This window comes from Clarias gariepinus, chromosome 2 (assembly GCF_024256425.1).
Source record: "Clarias gariepinus isolate MV-2021 ecotype Netherlands chromosome 2, CGAR_prim_01v2, whole genome shotgun sequence".
Taxonomy (NCBI): domain Eukaryota; kingdom Metazoa; phylum Chordata; class Actinopteri; order Siluriformes; family Clariidae; genus Clarias; species Clarias gariepinus.
Window position 1 is genome coordinate 3464105 of NC_071101.1, and position 20057 is coordinate 3484161.

At 38.6% G+C, this 20057-nt stretch overlaps 1 protein-coding gene and 2 long non-coding RNA genes across 3 annotated transcripts in view; 1 reads left to right on the forward strand and 2 right to left on the reverse strand.

Moving 5' to 3' along the window:
- LOC128507277 (uncharacterized) overlaps nt 1-20057 on the forward strand; it is a 105041-nt gene that overhangs the window by 18229 nt on the left and 66755 nt on the right. The window lies entirely within an intron of this gene.
- LOC128507288 (uncharacterized) lies at nt 11013-12110 on the reverse strand. Its single transcript, XR_008355800.1, has 2 exons — nt 12008-12110; nt 11013-11682 (listed from the first exon to the last, which is right to left on the reverse strand). It is a non-coding gene; the product is annotated as an uncharacterized LOC128507288 (long non-coding RNA).
- LOC128507294 (uncharacterized) lies at nt 13058-14797 on the reverse strand. Its single transcript, XR_008355802.1, has 3 exons — nt 14664-14797; nt 13242-13314; nt 13058-13157 (listed from the first exon to the last, which is right to left on the reverse strand). It is a non-coding gene; the product is annotated as an uncharacterized LOC128507294 (long non-coding RNA).

Below are 20057 nucleotides of genomic sequence, written 5' to 3' on the forward strand. Positions count from 1 at the left end.
TAGGCTTAAGAAGCTTTGTGAATATGGGCCCAGGTCTTTGGACTGTGGGAGGAAACCCACAAGCACAAGGAGAACATACAAACTTCATGCACACAGAGACGGGAATCAAACCCGGACCCTGGTGTTGCAAGGCGACAGTGCTGATCCTAACAGGGGTTAGACACAAACACTTATACTGTTTTTTTTTCGAAATTGTAATGGTCTTTCCTAGTAGACTTTCTACAACGCATGCTTTTAATGAGCTCCCTAACCTACTGAACACTTAGAGATGGAAGTGAATCCCTGCAGTTTCTTAGCGGTGACATGGCACAGTAATGTTAACGGTCCCTGATACTCTCAATAGACAAACGTGGTGGACTTAATAAGCGAGGCTTTGTTTATAGCAACAACATTTACAGCTACAATAGGAATAAAAATAACAATAAAGCATCTCTTACCGTCAGTGTCTCTTGAGCTTGCAGGGTTTTTTTTTCTCACACTAGTAAAAAGATGAGATTTTAAAATCAGCATTCTCCTCCTCTGTCCACCAGAGACTCGGTCCACTGTCCTCCTCACCTGTCACTCAGCAGCGTGTCTTCACTCCTCTGAATTTATGCAGATATTTATTGCGTTTAACGGTCGCAGGACACCTCTGCGCGCGCTAAATATTTGAAGGATGCCTGCTCCCCATTGGCTGGATTATACTACGTGACCTGTGTCCGCTACCTGGGCAATAAACTCAGGTGTCTTGGCGCGTACTGACGATAGCTCACTCGCGCGCTTATTCAACAGAACCAAACAGGAAGTAGCTTTATATTGGCTGTGACAGTAAACACTCTTCTGCTTTCCCTCCAAAATATTTCCTTAGAAACTGATGCTAAAACAGAGTCATTGCAATTATCAAAATGTTAAAAATTTGAAAATTTACTTTTTCATTATTGAAATAATACTTAAAATAACAGTCGACTTATTAATTTACAGATTAGTTCTGTAATTTTAGAGATTTGTATGTAGTTTTTAAAAAAGGGAAAAACTACTATTAAAATTTTATTTGTATGTAAAGCAAGGTTTTTTGGACACAAGCTGTAACATGCTCTCAGTGCTGATAATAAACAGAGAACTTTAGACTGACTGCAGTAAACTTACTGTCACTTGTGATGTTCATTAGATGTCCAGCTTTCACTGCCTCTCTACATCCAGCACAAAGGTTTGGAGTGAATATTAACTTTTATTATAAGGACACACACTCACCTTGGGTAAACTAAATGTGCAACTGCATAGATGAAAGGTCTGTGTCTTAATCACTAATCCTACTGTAGTTTATCATTAGTACTTGGGGATGGATCATGTTTTTTTTATTATTATTGAACCAGGATTAGGGTTTATTAATTCTTAATCGTTTTATGGTATTTAAGGCCACTGGTGTCTCAGAAGACACGAGTTGTTCTTTCTTTTGGCCCACACGAACTGATCTAGTTCACGGTGTGTTTGATTCAGTCGGACGGTAGTTCGTTAAGCCTCGATGATGATTGTACAGAGGAGGACAAGGAGCGAGTCCATGTAGTGGAGCTTCACCTACAAAGTAAAGTTACAACCGCAGTGAGTCACAGCTTTATATTTTGTGTTGCGCTACTGGTGTAAAGCGGCAACTATAACTTTCTTTTAGGAGTTTGAGGAAAAAGGAGTAAAATGTGTTTATTATTATTTTTTCCTACTGGTAGCAAAAACATATTTTTTTACTAATTGGTTTGTTCTGCTATTACCAAATTAAATCATATAAAAATGTCCTTTCTATAATTTCGACTGCACTCAACACTGCAAAAAGGCAAGACTCGGTATTAACATGCAGCAACTTGTGACATTTAACATTTAATTTAAGAGATTTATACACAAAACACACAAATGGAACCAGATTCCACAAGCACGAGTCGTCTTTATTCAAACTCAGCGTTCAGCAGAAGGTAAACACATGCAGGATTGAGTCACTGACTCTGTAGTAAAACCGTGGTTTCGGAGTCGCCCAGGTGAGTGTCTCGGGTCCACAGGTCGGAGCTCGGTGAAGGCAGAGTCCCCCGGGTCAGGACGAGACGAGGCGGGCAGAGACAGCTGGGCGCACGTGAGAGTGCGAGGCAGCTCCCTTCTTGGCGTGGCGTAGCATAGCGTAGTCAGAGTTCGTGGAGCCTGTGGACCCAGAAGAAGCGTGCTTTCCACACTAGGAACGAGGGCTGATAACACTACTACTACTACTACTACTACTACTACTAATAATAATAATAATAATAATAATAGTACTATTACTACTAGAACTAATAATAACCCCCTTAATAGTAATAATCTTTATATTATATGAATTTACTGAGTCCTTTTTAGAAATATTACTAATAGATTATCACTTCCTACTGGATTTAAAAGTTCTTTTAATGTTAACTGCTGCATACCCTTTTTCCGAAGTTCTTCAATTAATTTCCGTCTATCCTCAGCATATTTATTGCACTGAATGAGAACATGTTCTACTGTTTCTCTGACTCCACACCAATCACACAACCCTGTTGGATGTTTTCCTATTATTTTTAGTGTTGCATTAAGTCCCGTATGCCCCAGCCTTAGTCTTGAAAGAACACAGTCTTCCTTTCTACTTCCTCTTGAATTCCTTCCTTTGCTTACCGATGATTGTATTGAGTACAGATGCCTACCTTTTTGTTCATTATCCCAATAGGATTGCCATTTCTCTGTTATCTTTTTTTTAATTATTGACTTAAGTTTGGATTTACTATACAAAATTTGCATATCTATATCTTCTTTTGCCGCTGCCTGTTTTGTTAGCTGATCTGCTTCCTCATTTCCCGCCACTCCTGTATGTGCTGGAACCCACAAGAACTGAACTACCTTTTTTTCCGGATGTATCATGTACAATATCTGAAGGATCTCCAAGACTATGATCTACTTGGCGTGGCATTTTTATAGGTCACTGGTGACGTCAGCATCGAGTGCTTTTATTGGTTCGGCATTTGCAGGCCCCGCCCCCTACTCTCTCTCTCCCTCTCTCTCTCTCTCTCAAACACGCAAACACACCGGTCCTGTAGGGCAGAGTAGGCGTGTGTGTGTGTGTGTGTGTGTGTGTGTGAGAGAGAGAGAGACTGGTCCGAGCAAGAAGATCTAGCTAATGCGCGCGCACTAGCTGTAACCCCGCCGTCACATTATTTACCTTAAAATATTTATACATTTACTAAAAAAACATTTTTCTATTAGAAAGTTCAATTAGAAACCAACATTTTATTAAGTCATCATAGATCAAGGAGACCATTTGCCCCAATATTTAAATCTCAAAGCCCAAGTATAAGTCTGAAAATATTAGCATGTTTATTCAAGCTACACTTTAATGTTTACATATGTTACTTTAAATACTTTTACTAAGTGTAGATATGAATTTAATTTGTCGATCATGGAGCTCACCACACAGCAGTCCTCTGTATAAAACACCAAGATTAAAATTGGGTAATTTCGGTTCATCTAATACCCCGCCTCGTGCCCTAAGTCTCCTGGGATAGGCTCCAGCTCCAGTTATTGGTAGGAGCCGTCCTCTGTGTTTGATTCTAGTGGTTTTATTTCAAATAGGTCTGACTGTTTCCTGACTGTGTGTGTGTGTGTTTTTGTTTGGTGTAAGCTAGATGTGACAATAGGTTGTGGGATCACGCCTCCTTTACTGGTGTACTGTATAATGGGACTAAACCAGTACTGTTTGCTAATAGAGTTTTATAAACTGTACTGTATCATCACTGTATTTTGAAATAATACTTATATGATCTAAAATCCTGATAAATATTATCATAAACACCTGTTAGATCTATTAGAAATTTCTTTCTAAGTACAGCAGTCATGAGTGTGTGTGTGTGTGTGTGTGTGTGTGTGTGTGTTGGGGGGTGGGGTGTTGCGGGATAGCAGGTAGTTCGCAATACAGCTTTATACCTCCATCCCACTGAGCTGAATCTGATACCGACCTCTCCTGACCTCCTGATTTAAAATCCGCTCTGAAGTCGTTGCAGTCGGTGCCAATTCGGTTACTTTTTGAAGTGTAGCGACCCCCACATCCAGCCAGTAACGATTTAAATGAATTTGTAAGGACATGAAAACGACTCTACAGCGCATTTTAACAAGCGGCAAAGTGTTAGAAACATGATAACGTTTGATATCAAAATGCTACCCAGGTGTAACGAAAATTTAGTCTGGAGATGCCACTGAAAGTTTTGTACATGCTCTAATTTTCCTCCTGACTCTCATGACACTAACAAACAGGACAGGATTCACACTGAGTCCTAAAGAGACTGTAAGGAGCCGTATCCGTCCTCTACCGAGGTGTCCAGGGGTCGTCATGAATTTTAATCTGTGCAGATTCAGTAGTAAATTCACTCAGTGGAATGTAAATGTGAAGGACTGTGTATCAGAAACGGTCAGGAGCAGCACAGGCGCTCCACAAGGGTGTGTATTATCTCCTCTCGCTTTCACTCTGTACACTTCTGACTGTAGATAGAGCCGTGAACTGCAGTCTTTTGTGGCCAGTGTGAATTTTATGTTGTTTTTTTCTTTTGTTTTATACTTTGATCTTGTTTGTTTCAGAAAATCTTTACACACTCCACAGGAGTCTTAGACATCATGACCCTCCTGTATATTTATATCTTCTGTGTCGCTGCCTGTGTAGGTGAGTGACCAGGATCTGGAAGACCAACGATACATAAGTTTTCTACAATTAAAAACATGCTATAAATCATATAAACTGTAATGTTTCCCTCTACAGACTCCATTAGTGCCGCTCCTCAGATCAATGTATCAGCTGAAGTCGGTTCCACAGTCGTCCTGCCGTGTGAATGGAGAAATCAGTCCATTACAACACCTCATGTAAAGTGGTCTATCGGTCGTGAGTTTGTGTTTGAGCGACAGGGTAAAGAGTCGGATCAGGGTGAAGGATATGAGGGTCGTGTGGACGTTCCTGAGGACGAGCTGCGTAAAGGAAACTGTTCACTGGTGTTGGAGAACGTCAGACTTACTGATGATGGCGTCTACAGAAGCTCCATGCTGGTGAAAGACACAAAGACACCTGCTGTGGCCTGGAAAGTTGAACTCTCAGTCTACGGTAAGTGAGTTAGAATCAGATAATACTGCGTATGAGTCTGATACAAAACTGATAAGAGATCAGCTTCATCAGGTGAGGGAATATTAACCCTTACTGAAGAATTTCCTTTGCTTTGCTTTGATTGTAAAAATGATTTCTATCTTTTCCCTCTAAAGACAAACCTGAAACACATTCAGATAGAAAGTCAGATTCCTCAGGTGAGTAAATATCAAACTTATTGAAGTATTTCCTTTGCTTTGCTGTTCATCTCTTTTGTAAGGAAACAGGAAAAGTAATGAATCATGTAAAAAATGATTATATGAATCTAAATGTAATCACATCTCAAAGTGAATCACGTTTTACAAAGATTTGAAAAATGATTAAATTTTTTTCCCTCGTAAAACAAACCTGAAGCACAAAATCACATAAACGATATGAATCGTGTAAAACGGATTTTAACATTTAGTTTCTTTTTCCTCTGAACACAAAGCTGAAGTGATATTAGACGGAACGTCAGGTTCCTCAGGTGAGTGAATATTAAACCTTATTTAAATGTGTGTTTTGTTGTACAGCTCACTGATGGAAACGTCACACACAGTCATGTGATTATGTGAGAGATGATGCGTTAACAAAATGAAATCACATAATAGGTGTAGGAAAATGTTACACACTGAAATTCCACACATTAAATAAAACAAACACACTTTATAACACCTCATGAGTGTGTGTGAGTGTGTGTTCAGGTTCTATAAAACTAATAACACATAAGAAACATCTATTTTAGAAAAGCTCAAAATGTTTATGATTAACAGATCATGTGTTACAAAATATATAAAATACAGAAATACACATAAGTAAGATGTGTACTATTTAATATTTTAGTCTGTATGTTATACAGATTGAGAGTGTGTCTGTTTGAGATCAGAGGTGTCCATCAGGACTGAGATCCTGCAGAACGCTACAGTTTAATCACATGAACAGGAGATTTTTACTTCCATGTCAGTGTGAGAAATCAATCAGACACAAACCTGCAGGACAATAACAGATGGAAAGACTGTTAGAACAGCATACGAATCCTTTCTCAGGTTATTTATAAGTTGTTAAGAATAATATTTGGTTAATGAGAAGTGACACATATATAAACAAATAATGAATAAGTGAAAATGTCTAAAAGCCACGTATAATTTACAAGCCAGTTATTAGATAATTTATTTGTGAGGTGTTTGTGTGTGTTAGGCGGCACGGTGGTGTAGTGGTTAGCACTGCCTATCTCCAGGGTCTGGGGTTGATTCCCGGCCAGGCTCTATTCCCGTCTCTGTGTGCATGGAGTTCTCCCCGTTCTTGGTGGGTTTCCTCTGGATACTCCGGTTTCCTCCCACAGTCCAAAGATATGCAGATTAGGCTAATTGGTGTTCCCAAATTGCCTGCAGTGAATAAGTGTGTGTGTACCCTGAGATGGATCGGCACCCCTTTAGGGTGGACCCTGCCTTGTGCTGTAAGTCTCTTGGGATAGGCTCCAGGCCCCCATGACCCTGAATACAGGATAAAGTGGTATGGACAATGAGTGAGTAGGTGTGTGTTTTCTGTAATAAAGAACATACTGTATACTGTAAAACTAAGCTATTTTTAAAGCTTTGTAATAATAATAATAATAATAATAAGAGGAAGAAGAAGCTATAATAACATGTACAATTTCATCTAATATACAGAGTGAACTATTTACAACAATGAATTTCTGTCTCTGCAGGTACCAGTGAAAGGGACCGTCATTATTACATGAACCTAGTCACTGTCCTCTTGCTGCTATTTTGTCTTTGACACATGATTCTGAGATCCAAGTGAAGAAAAACCATCAATCATTCAATGATGAATTCAAACAAAGTAGAAGCCGTCTAGTTCCCCGCACAGACTGTTGCACGACACCATGTGAAACCATTTTAGGTTACACCAGCTAACATTGTTTAGCATGTTACCTTCTTGACATGTTTTCACCACTGTACAGTACAATATTAAAATTTTTTGCACATTTATAATGTATATTACAGTACCATACGTGTCCTGTTTTTAATACCTACTGCACCTTTTTGTACATAAGACACTCACACCCATGTACTTATCACCCTATAGTCTTTTTTTCCTACGATTGTAATTTTGTTGTAAATAGGCCACTTATGCACTTCTGGTTAAATTCCAACAGTATTTTATTGGCTTTGTAAAATAAAAAATAAACTTCAATCAAATAGAATAGAATAGAATAGAATAGAATAGAATCTAAGTAATTCCAAGTCACTTTTGAACCATCCATGTTGTTCTGTTCATGGCTAATGCTAGCTACAAGTGTTGAAGTGGAGACTTGACAGTTCGATAGTTCATGACTGGAACTTCTTACAAGTCTACCTGGGTCTCCAATAACTACCTGGACTCCATATTAACATCAATTAACATCAGCTATTATAGCTGAACTGCCTCCCACCCTACACACTGTATAAATGCAGATCATTTACTGCTTTCTGTTTCACCCAAATGAGGATGGGTTCCCTGTTGAGTCTGGTTCCTCTCAAGGTTTCTTCCTATTACCATCTCAGGGAGTTTTTCCTTGCCACTGTCGCCCTCGGCTTGCTCACCAGGGACAAACTGACCATTTTGATTCATACACATTCACATTTCATACAAACTTAAATAATTCTTTTGTCTGTGTAAAGCTGCTTTGCGGCAATGACAATTGTTAAAAGCGCTATACAAATAAAATTGAATTGAAGTACAGTTAAATAATTTAACAGAACATCCATTATTGTTCTTATAAAGGTTTGTCAGTTTTCAATAATCAATAATCTCATAGCGGCACAGAGATCAGTGCTAATATGACGTGCTGGTATTTGGTACAACACCATGACCTCAAGAGTGATATCACTTATTTAATATGTACAGTGTCGTTGTGCTAGTAGATCACTTATGTAAGAATCTAATATATGAATTTAAGGTTTGTCAATAAACTTTTTAAGAGATTTTTCCCTGTTTAATAGCTTGATAGTTGTTATTAACATTTTGTTTATGTTTATTTTTATTTCAATACATTATAAGCATTGTAATATAAATGTAATATAAATGGGTATATTTTAAAACCCACTCTAATTTGGTTCAGTGAAGTTCTAGCATTAGAGCACTAGTGTTCAGAGACTGTAGTGCGCGGGAACATAAAGGAAAAGTTCTGAATGATGAAAACATTTGTGTGTTCGGTTTTCTGTCACTCGTTATGGCGTTTTGTTCCTGTCACCCTGTGGGGTAATTAATCTGGTTATTGCCCTGACTCTAGTGTGTGAGCGAGGCAGGGGACGGACTGGGAAGCTCTCTCACTCAGGAGGACGAGATTAGGACTAGTGGACATTACCTCAGGTCACCTACAGGGGGCGCAGGAAAAAAAACAACACATCTAACTTTTAGTGCAGTTAGTAACATCACTGACAGAATGAATAAAACACACATCATTCACAACACTGTGGATATATACTGTACAGTTACACACACACACACACACACACACACACACACATCCCAATGTTACCTGCATAACTCTCTCATCTGTTATCTTCAGGGTCTGATCACTTCCTCTCAGGGTTACACATCACACCAATACACACACACACACACACCTGGGCACTTGTCACTGTCATGCTGTTCTTCTGCACAATTATTACTATTGCACTGTTGTCACTTCACCATCACTACAGTTACACATCAAAGGGTTTCTGCATTTCACTCTCTATTATATTCATTCATTTCCTTTGTCTTATTCTTTTTTCTGTAAATTTAAACTTATTTATGATGTATTACATATGATTTATATTTATAGACTGTTATATATATTCTTGTGAAAACCCAGACTTGTTAATAATCTTTATTAAAAGGAAAACTAAATGAGTAAAGGAGCCTGGTGTCGAGATCAAACACTGAAGAGTTCACCATCATCCAGCATCCAGTAAACTCTCATTTACCTTCATCACTTTACCTCTCTCTCCCACCACTAGATGGAGCTCCATCCCTTTAGATCACACCTCCTTATTGACATGTGACTCACACACCTCCTGCATGTGTAGTGTGAGTTCTGTCTGTTAATCTGTCAGTGCTTTTACTTCTCCTCATCTTAAACAGTCCTCTGTAGAGCCTGGGACAAACTCAACTTATTACACACACTGACTGGAGTGTGTGTGTGTGTGTGTGTGTGTGTGTGTGTGTGTGTGTGTGTGTGTTTAATTATAATGAAGTTGTGATTCTTGTTTTGATTTGTCCTTCACACACAGTCCTCAGTTCAGTCTTCATTCTGGAGTCACATTAGGACAGACATTATACAGTGGATTATATACAGTATAAAAGAGATAATATAAAAATATAAAAACCTATGTTATAAAAGTGAACACAGTTTTGGAGTCACATTAAACATGATAAAGATAAAATCTCTGAGTATAATGTGATCAGTAATGATAATAAAGAGCTGCTGTAACTGTGCAGTGTAACACCAGCTTAACTCAGAGTAAAGTGCAGATGTTTGGATCATTTGATACACCACGCTGTGAGAAGAACAAACTGGTTCCTCCAGAACAAAATCCTGTTCAAGTTCAGTTCTGGAACAAAGTCCAGTCTCAGAGTACATTACACTGCTTTCACAATGTCAGTGACCTTACAGTTTACGTGACTCTTTTCTGATCCTTTGTTTGTTTTTGGGCACAAAAAGAAAAATAGTGAAATGTGTATGAATTAAAATGATCAGATCGTCCCTGATGAGCAAGCCTGATGGGCGACTGTGGCAAAGAAAATAAACTTTATACATAAGTATATATAAATAAATAAAACCTCCCTGAGATGGCAAGTGGACGAAACCTTGAGACAAACCAAAAATTCCCCCTGAAACACAATACTGTGGACATGTTCCAGTCATTCTTTATGGAATGTGACAGCAGGCAGAACATACGAGAGACAGAATTAAGGGCTGGAGAACCACTGGAGCAGTGGGAGGGGCGGCAGCTAGTGGACAGCACACTCACAGGTAACATGCAGGTGTCAGGATCTGCATGTGGGCGGAGCCACAGGTAAACCTCTATCATGATTATACAACATTTAGTTTTAAGCAAGTAATCTGATCAGAAGAGAGGTAAGGCATTGGATTACGGTTCGGAAGATCCCAGGTTCAAACCCCACAACCACCAAGTTGCCACTGTTTGGCCCTTGAGCGCGGCCCTTAACCCTCAACTGCTCAGATGTGTAATGAGATAAAAATGTAAGTCGCTCTGGATAAGAGCGTCTGCTAAATGCCTAATGCTTCTAACACATGGCTGAATCTCAAATCCCTCTCTAACCTCAAATCAGAAAATCTCAAATCCCAGAATCTCGAATCCCTCTCCCTCTCTTGGTGTGTGGCCCAATGGATTGTACACCCTACATAGTGCACTAGCTTTACATTTGCCGTCATTTATTATTTAATTTGTTAGGTGAAGTTAACAGAGCTAGTATTCTAAAACAGAGTAAGTGGAAATATAAAGTGATACACACATCACCGACTGTGGAAACTTCACATGGATTCTGTGTCTCTCCTCTTTTCCTCCAGACTCTGGAACCTTGAGTTCAAAATCAAATGCAAAATTTACTTTCATCGGCACAGAGGACTTTGAATCACTGAGCAACAGTCCAGTTCTTTTACTTTTTAGTCCAGGTAAGACGCTACTGACGTCTCTGGTTCAGGTGTGGCTTGATGTGATGAATGTGACAGTTGTAGTTCATTTCCTGAAGACATCTGTGCATGGTGGCTCTTGATGCACTGACTCCAGCCTCACTCCACTCCTTGTAAAGTTCAGTTTCACTTTTGCTTGACATTGTGTTCTTTCTTCATAATAAAAAAATAATATAAGAATAAATAACAAAATACAGTGGAACCTACAGCATATGAGTTTAATCCGAGTTCTTAAGGTGAAAGTTCGTATTGTGAAATGCATTTTCCCAGAGGAAATAATGTACATACAGATAATCTGTTCCAGACACTGTAAGCAAGTACCAATATTACCAATTTCCAACATTATAATCATATTTTCCATGTAAAAATATTCAAAATATTTAGAAAAGACATGTAAACAATGTAAAATACAAAAATAAATACATTTCTTACAAAATTTCAGTTCTTATGGTGAAACTTCCTTAAGGCGGGGCATTTGTATGCCAAGGTACAGTAACACAGTATAAAATGTAAATAACACTTTTATGTAAATAACGGCTATTAAATAAATCTGTATTCAGATTTTTACAAAACTGAACTACAAAAGGACGTCACTGTGTGCATTAAACAGATTTATGTACATATATTACACTGATTTATGTACATTTATTATTTACAGTAGAGAATAAAACCCTGAGTTTATAAATAAAGTGTGTAGCTGGTTTGAGACAGTCTTTGCTTTAACCAGAAAAGAGAACTAGATATTTAGGTTTGTGAATTATTCATCACTGAATATTAGAATTTTTTTTCTTAATTAGAGACACAATTACACCACAGAGTAAGAAGACGAGAAAAATGAGGCTCAATGAGTAAAGACGGTTCCTTCCACCGTTATCTGCAGAGACAGAAATTCATTGTAGTAAATAGTTCACTCTCAGTGACATGAAATTATAAATGTTATTATAGCTTTTAAACATAGTCTTATAACTTTTTAATGCAGAGTTTAGAGATATCTAGATTTATAAGATTACAGTAACTATATAATAGATTATAGATAATATACACACACAAATTTATATACGTTTATATTTACATTTGAATTTTATTTTCTTATGGTTTATTTTAATATCACTCACATCATCACATAACAGTGTGTGACGTTTCCATCAGCCAGCTGTACAACACAACACACACTTCACTAAGGTTTAATATTTACTCACCTGAGGAACCTGAGCTGTTATCTGATCTCTCTTCTGTTTTTTCTTTAGAGAAAAAAATAATTAGATTAGCATAAATTAGATTAGATTAGATTATTTGTCACATGCACCTTAGAGTGAAATTATTTTGCGCATATATCAGTTAGAAAGCTGGGGTCAGAGCGCAGGGTCAGTCAGGATACAGCGCCCCCTGGAGCGCGGATAAAGTTAAGGGTCGTGCTCAAGGGCTCAACAGCACCAACTTAACCCAGAGCCTTAACCATTTGAGCCACCAGGATACTGGCCACCACTGATCTGTAGAACATTTAATCAGACACTAAAATAAAGAACATCTGACTCTGAGTCTTTGTATAAATGTTCTGTATTTGCTGACCAGTCCAGTGTGTCCTCCAGCAGTAGGCCTACGCATTCATACAGCATGTCCTCCCCACCGTAACGTTAACTCCCTCAGTGGTGACCAGTAGTAGTGAGGACCTGGTCCTACGAAGGTCTAAAATCATCTCCTTGGTCTTAGAGGTGTTCAGCTGGAGATGATTAGACCTGCACCAGTTCACTAAACTCTCCACAACACTCCTATGTTCCCCTTCTGTCCATCCCTTATGTCTTATCTTAGCATGCTGCATATTAGCCTTATGTAACTTACACTTAAACCTTATAGTAGATGATGATATTTAAGAGTAATGTTAACTGAATGTTCTAATACAATAGTTTCATTGCAATATTTTTACATGTAAATGAACTTTTCAGCTTTAGTAGAGAGTGTGTGTTCTACTGACACTAACTCACTCACCATAGACTGAGAGATTAACACTGTTGATCAGGACTGTTTCTCTCCTAACACGGACAGATCTCTTGGTGTGTCTCACTGTCTGGTAGCTGGTGTAGACTCCTGTATCAGTAAATGTCAGATTGTGTAACACCAGTGAACAGTTCCCCTTACGCAGCTCCTCCACAGGAACGTCCACACGACCCTCATATCCCTCACCCTGATACGAGGCCACGCCCACTCGCTCAAACACAGTCTCAGACATGATTTTCCATTTTCCATCCATATACAGTCTGTCAGTGTCTACACTCGTCAGTTGACACGGCAGGACAGCTGTAGAACCCACTGGGCCAGATACACTGATCTCAGGTTCTGCAGAGAGGAGGTCTGAGACGGGAAATTATAATATAGATTAATCTGGACAGAGCAGTTATTTTCATTTATTTTATAAAAGATAGAAAGGTGACTCACCCACCCAGGCACTGATCCACACGGTGCAGATGCAGGAAAAGTTAGTCATGGTGCGTCAGTGTGTGTGGATTCACTACAACAAACAGAAGCAGATGTGGAAAATAAGGATATATTAAAATATACTCACTCACTCATCATCTATACTGTTTTATCCTGTATTCAGGGTCGCAGGGGGCCTGGAGCCCATCCCATGAGGCTTAAGGCACGAGGCGGGGTACACCCTGGACAGAGTGCCAATCTATCTAATTAGCCTAATCCTCAGATCTTTGGATTGTGGGAGAAAACCGAAGTACCCGGAGGGGGCCAAGCACACAGAGACGGGACTTGAACCCACACCCTGGAGGTGCACGGCAAAAGTGCCAACCACTACACCACCGTGACGACCAAAATATATATGCTCACATTTTTTAAACATTCTACCACATACAGTCTATAGACACACACTCATGTTCTGAAACACACCACTGTAGCTCAGAAATGATAAAAATGTAAAGAAAACACACACAAATACCTCATGAAATAACATATTTAGAGCTGTAAGTATGTAGGCATCACTTTTAAAATTGGTGTCCCGCTCATTCTCATTAAAACATGAATAACCTGATAGGGCGGAGACTGTAAGCCACGCCTTCTCGTCCAACATCAGTGTCTGAACCTCACAAATGTGCTTCTGAAAGAACGGTCAAAAATTCCCATAAACACACTCCTAAACCTTGTGGAAAGCCTTCAGAGAAGAGGTGAAGCTGTTATATCTACAAAGGGGGCGGAGCCACCATCATAATAAACCCTATGGATTAAGAATTGGATTAAACTGACTGAATTAACCCATAAAATCATCCACACTGTTGGTCATATTCATCGTACAGGACAGCAGAAATGGCCACGCCCCCATGTTAATGTGAGGGGTTTACACACCATGCAGCGACTGCAGACAGTTTAAGTCTCAGGACTTTTCCTGGGTAATTTAAAAGGAGAATAAATACATTTTAAAACTAAGATTAAACTCCTGATCATGTTATTGTATTATTTGGAATGTAAGACCATAAGGAGTTACCCTGTGTAGGATCTTTTAATCCAGTTAACTTTAACAGTATTAATGGTGTCTGCAAAGGACAAAATAAATCAAGGCCTCTCTGAGTTTTACAGCCGGAAAGCACATCTTTATTTTACAGTTTATGTGTTTTTTCCCCCAAACAAAATCCAGTGAACACTTATTGATTTCTTCGACAGTTTTTTTATTAATAAATAAACAGAGGGAGGGATAAAGAAAATGGGAAAGTCCCCTTTGGATATGAGGACTCTACCAGCCATGTTCAAGTCACTGCTGTGTTTACAGAGAGAGATTCCTTATAGACAGATCAAACAGACATTCAAACTATTATTATATAAATATTATTTCAGAACCCTGTGATGATACAGTACCGTTTTCATGGCTCTAGTACCGCAGTAGAGGTTTAGTCCCGTTATACAGTATTACACCAGTGCAGTATGAAACCCAGTGTACCGCGATAAAGGAGACATGATGTCACACCCTATAGTCATATCTAATACTTTCTGTAAACACACACACACACACACACACATTTTCAGCCTGGAGTCTGTCGTGGTGTTTCATTTCCACTCTGTGTGCAAAATCAGCTTTTACTTCTCCTCATTCCTCCACCCTTTCCCAAATATTAACACCCCCCCTCCCCCCCCCCGGCAGTGTGACGTGATGCCTGTAACAGGAAACCTGGTTAGTGTTAGAACTCAATAACTGCCTCGAGTAGGAAACAATAGTAAAGTTATGAGGATTTAATTATAGAACGTTTTCCTTCATTAAACAGAAAAAATATATAAAAAATTGGATCTTGTGACCAAAAACAAAAGTTGGTCTTGTTTAAAGTTAGATAGCATAAGTTTTTTTTGTGCATTACTAGAAATAAATGTAATTAAATAATAAATCAATAAATATAAGACTTTATTTCTAGTTTATATTAAATGTAAATTAATTATAAATAAAATGACAGTAAAAACAGTAATATTATATTAACGCTATAAGCTGAATATAAAAGATAAAGCGAGCAGCTGCACAAAGTATCCATAAGAATGTTTGTGTAATGAGTGTATACTAGATTTTTTTATTCTTTCTTTTTATTTTAAAGGTATTTTCATAAAATAAAATAAAATAAATACAATAATTCATGTAAATCATCACGGCTGCCCAAGAAGTGTCAGGAACATAAAACTTTGTGAAGTGTAATAAAACACTAAACCCAGAATGATTTAAAGATCTCTTATTGTGTAGATGAAGTAAGTGACCTCACAACACTGAAGGTGAGATCTTACAGACAGAAATCTGCTCAATACATGGTGCACTGATCACTGATATTTAAGAGCGTGATGAAAGAAGAAGTGAACTATAACATTATTATCTGTGTGTTGTTGTAAAGTGCTTGAGATCATTAACTGGAACAATGAGGAGTTGTGATTTGGAGAAGTTTCTCTGAGCAGCTGAGTCAGGCCCTGGTGAAGCCTCAGATAGAGAGGAGAAAGTCACTTCCTACTTCTAACCAGAAAACACCAGTACAGGGAGATCTAAAGGCAGACGGAACCCCCGCTCATCTCACCAGGAGGAAATAATACATACTGTCTCTGTGTGTGTGTGTGTGTGTGTCTGTTACTCACACATGTGAACTGCTTAGTATACTTTTTAGAATTATTCTTTTCTCACTCTAACACATCTGTACTCTTTATTAAAAAACTAACACATAATAATATAACATCATTAGCAAATTATTCATTAAAGAAAATAAATATGCATATATTTGCATACATGATGATTATTAAACACTTTTTTTAAATAATAACTGAATTTACATCAATTGTCACTTGTATAAAAATTGCAGGTCCAGTTTGTTGTTAAAAAAAATCATAGAAAAAAATACAAACATTTTACTATAATGAGATAAAATATAAAGTATATAAAAATAACTAAATACAAAAAAATAAAACTCAATGCCTTTTTTTTTTTTTTTTTAAACAAAATGTCCATAAAGTCAGTGTGAACAGAACAGGGGTTAAACTGTTCATTCTAATTTCTCTTTAACTCACTTTAGTTCTCTTTCCCACCACTAGGTGGCTCCCCATCACTTTAGTAGATCAGTGATTCTCCACCCTGGTGATGAGGGAACCCCTGTCCTGCACATTCTAGTGTTTTCTCTGCTCTATCACACCCACTTTAATGAAGAAAAGACTAAGATGTCCAGGACAGGGCGTCGTCCAGGATCAGGGACGGGAACCGCTGCTTTAGATCACACTTCCTTATGGACATTTGTCTCACACACGTCCTGCATGTGTAGTGTGAGTTCTGTCTGTTAATCTGTCAGTGCTTTTACTTCTCCTCATCTTAAACATGTAGAACACACTCTCTCACACACTCTCTCACACACACACACTTACACACTTTCACACTCTCTTACAGAATTCTGATCAGATGTCCTTGAGATCGTCTCATATAATGTGATCAGTAATGATAATACAGTGACGACTCGACTTGTATAAAGTTCTTGAAGATGCTTCACTTCTTTTCCTGAATTCTTCATCAGGTCCAACTAACTGTCTCACAGTGTTAGGGATGTAAACTCAGTGTTGTCTTAAAGTCAGGTGGACAGTTCTGATTGGACAGCAGTGACGTGTCTCTAGAGTTCTGATTATTCAGCATCACACAGCTGCAGGGTGTAGTTTACTGTGTGTGATTGAAACACACAGTCCTGTACACAGCTGTAGGTCACACTCATGTTTCTCCACAGAAGAGCTGGACGAGTAAACATGAGACGAGGGACAGGACCAGGACCAGTGGGTGAGGACTCTTCATTACTGCAGAGAGACAGAAATGAGTTTTAGTTACAGTTGTGGTTGGAGGTTTACACACACTCATGAACATCAGGACAATTCTGGTCTTTCAGTGATTTCTTTGAACTGATCTTTTTCTGGGGCTGAATGACTGAACAACACACATCTTTAATAGAAGTAAACTCCAAGAGTCTGGAGCATGCATTTTAATGATGAGCTCCTTCACCTGCATCAGCACCTCTTTACACTGTGTACTGAGAGTCTCATCAACATCTACCAAATACACATTCAACACTTTTAATCAACTCCACACCTTTTTTTTGCCGCCGCCGGCCCCTCTCCCGTCCCAAAGCACTCACAGACAGGGCTGTCCTCTCGCAGGAGCCCCCCAGTGTTAACTAGTGTTAGTGTTGAGGAGGGTCTGGAAAAAACAAAAAAATTTGGACTACTCTGTTAAATTGTTAATGTAGATGGTATTTAAAAAATGATACAATGTTATGGTTAAACTGTTCATGTTTTAAGGTTCTAAGTGGATTATAAGATTATAAAGATAAAAAAACAAGCAAAAAAAAAACAACAACAGAAAAACAAACAAACAACAACAAAAAAAAAAAACTCCGCCAAAGTGTCTTATTTGGGTCACTTTTGCCGGTCCCAAGCCCGGGTAAAGGAGGAGGGTAGGAGTTGTGACATTAAAAAAACTAAACTAATAACACTAGCTTTCCTGTTTTTTTATTTAGGCTATTATATATATTAAAAAAAATAAAAACAGAGGCCTACCATAAGCATGTATTATTCTTTTTCTATTCTATCATCAGCATTTGCTAAATGCACTGTGTATAAGCTAACTGAGACATGGCATAGCATTTGCATGTCTTTGCTCTTTTGTTGATTTTAATTCCTTTAAATGTCCTCATTTATAAGTCCCTTTGGATAAAAACATCTGCTAAATATGAAAAAAAAAATGGTGATATATATATAGTAATATATATTATGTATAAAAACTACGACGATACGATGGAGCTTTAGTGCCACGTTAAAAAAAAAAAATGTAAATCTACAAGAATGTTATGAGATAAAAGTCGAAATGTTACAAATGGGTTTGTCAGATACAAATACACATTCTTACCATATTTCAAGCTTCAAATAAGTGTCACGTATCTTTTTGAAAGCCATATGACAGAATTGCATTATGCAAATTACGTGATGACGTCATCTAGCGACTTCTAGCGACTTCTACGACAGCCAATAGCTACTTTCCTTACTGACGAGTTGCCAACACTGATCTATCGCGTGCGCTCTGGTTGTGTTGGAGCGCATCAGTCTGCGTTGCGGTTGCGCATATGAGGTCGCTCAGCTATCGGCACAGACTTTCTTACACTTTGATTTTCGTTTGTAATAAAGTTTCTTGCTGATTCCTAAATGTTTTTCCCTCGACTCTACATCTGAGATAGGAAGAATTATTCCAGGCCTTATTAATGTGTCTGTGCACATTTTACTGTTTGCATGATTTTTATAAGCTGCTTTACAACAACACACAGGTTATAAGGTTGTAGTGTATTTCTTCTTTATCAGGCTTGTGTGACGGCGGGTCTACAGTCAGTGTCTCCTCTTACCTCCTCCTACAACTTGTAACGGTCACAACAACGTTATATACTGTAGCGTTTTTATGCCGGAAAGAATGCTGGAGAGACGAGTGAGCTTATTTGCTGCCCAATGCAATGGCTGGGAGAACTTTATAAGGCACACAGCAGTAAGGCAGGAGCAGTACCCTCACTCAGGAGCCTACATCCAATTCAGCGTCAGCCCGAACTGGAACACATTTCACACGTCACACCCCCACACACACAAACAGGGCCGAAGGCACCAACCCAAACACCCTTTCCCATCAGGGTGAACACACCGACATCCCCGCAAGGCATGCTGGTCGTCAGCCGCCGCCCCGCCCACGCCACAATACAATTGCATGTATGCTTGTATGTCTGTTGCCCGTTTAAGGTGTGTTGGCACGCCCCTGGTGTGTGCGCTGCAGAGTTGTGTGAGAAGACGAAGACGGAATAGGAGCATGTGTGCTGCTTTCCTCCAGAAACGCTTTTTACTCTTACACTTTCCTTTGTTTCTATTCATGCTCTTGCATTGTGTTTTGTGACGTTAAGAAAACCGATAAAAGTCTGTATAAACGCCGTTTCCCCTCTGACTATCCGGCACAAAACATCACAATTGGCGCCCGAACTTCTAATTCTGTGCTCGGATGTTGTCAACATGTTTTATTTGTCATCCGACAACTGATTTGGGGTTTTTCTAGGGGGGAAACGATCCAATTTGTGTCCTTTCACAGACTTTATTCGGATGTTCTGGAAGTTTCATGCGACACCACATGGTGTGTGGGACGGTAAGATTAGCTTGCTAATGTACTCTTTCACGTGTCTGGACATGTTCGCTATTTTATTGGAATCGTTTTTTTGTGCTTCGGGTTGCGCATTTTGGATTTGACTTTATTACATTTTGGAGTGGACTTTATTACATTTTGGATTTGACTTTATTACATTTTGGAGTGGACTTTATTACATTTTGGATTTGACTTTATTACATTTTGGAGTGGACTTTAATACCGACATTTGTTCAACTGTGACATTTGAACAGCATACTTGTGTGACCTGTTTAATTCTAAATTGTCATTAGTAAACTAAACATTGTGCATATTTGCCTGAAATTGATTTCTTTTGTTGTACATTTAGCATTCTCTATTGTTTCACATTTAAATTGTTGTTTGAGTGACCGTGTACGTACAGCAATGGCTACTCACCCTGACTTTGAGTCTGATTCGATTTACCCTTTATCTGAACCTAACTGTAGACAGAAGCAGAGGACTCAGAAACAAATAGTTTAGAATCTTAAGTTGAAGTCCTAACAGCTGAAGTGTCAGTTTTACAAAAATGTCTAAGTGATTTTCTTTAGTTGCAGCAGAAAGTATTGAGACGC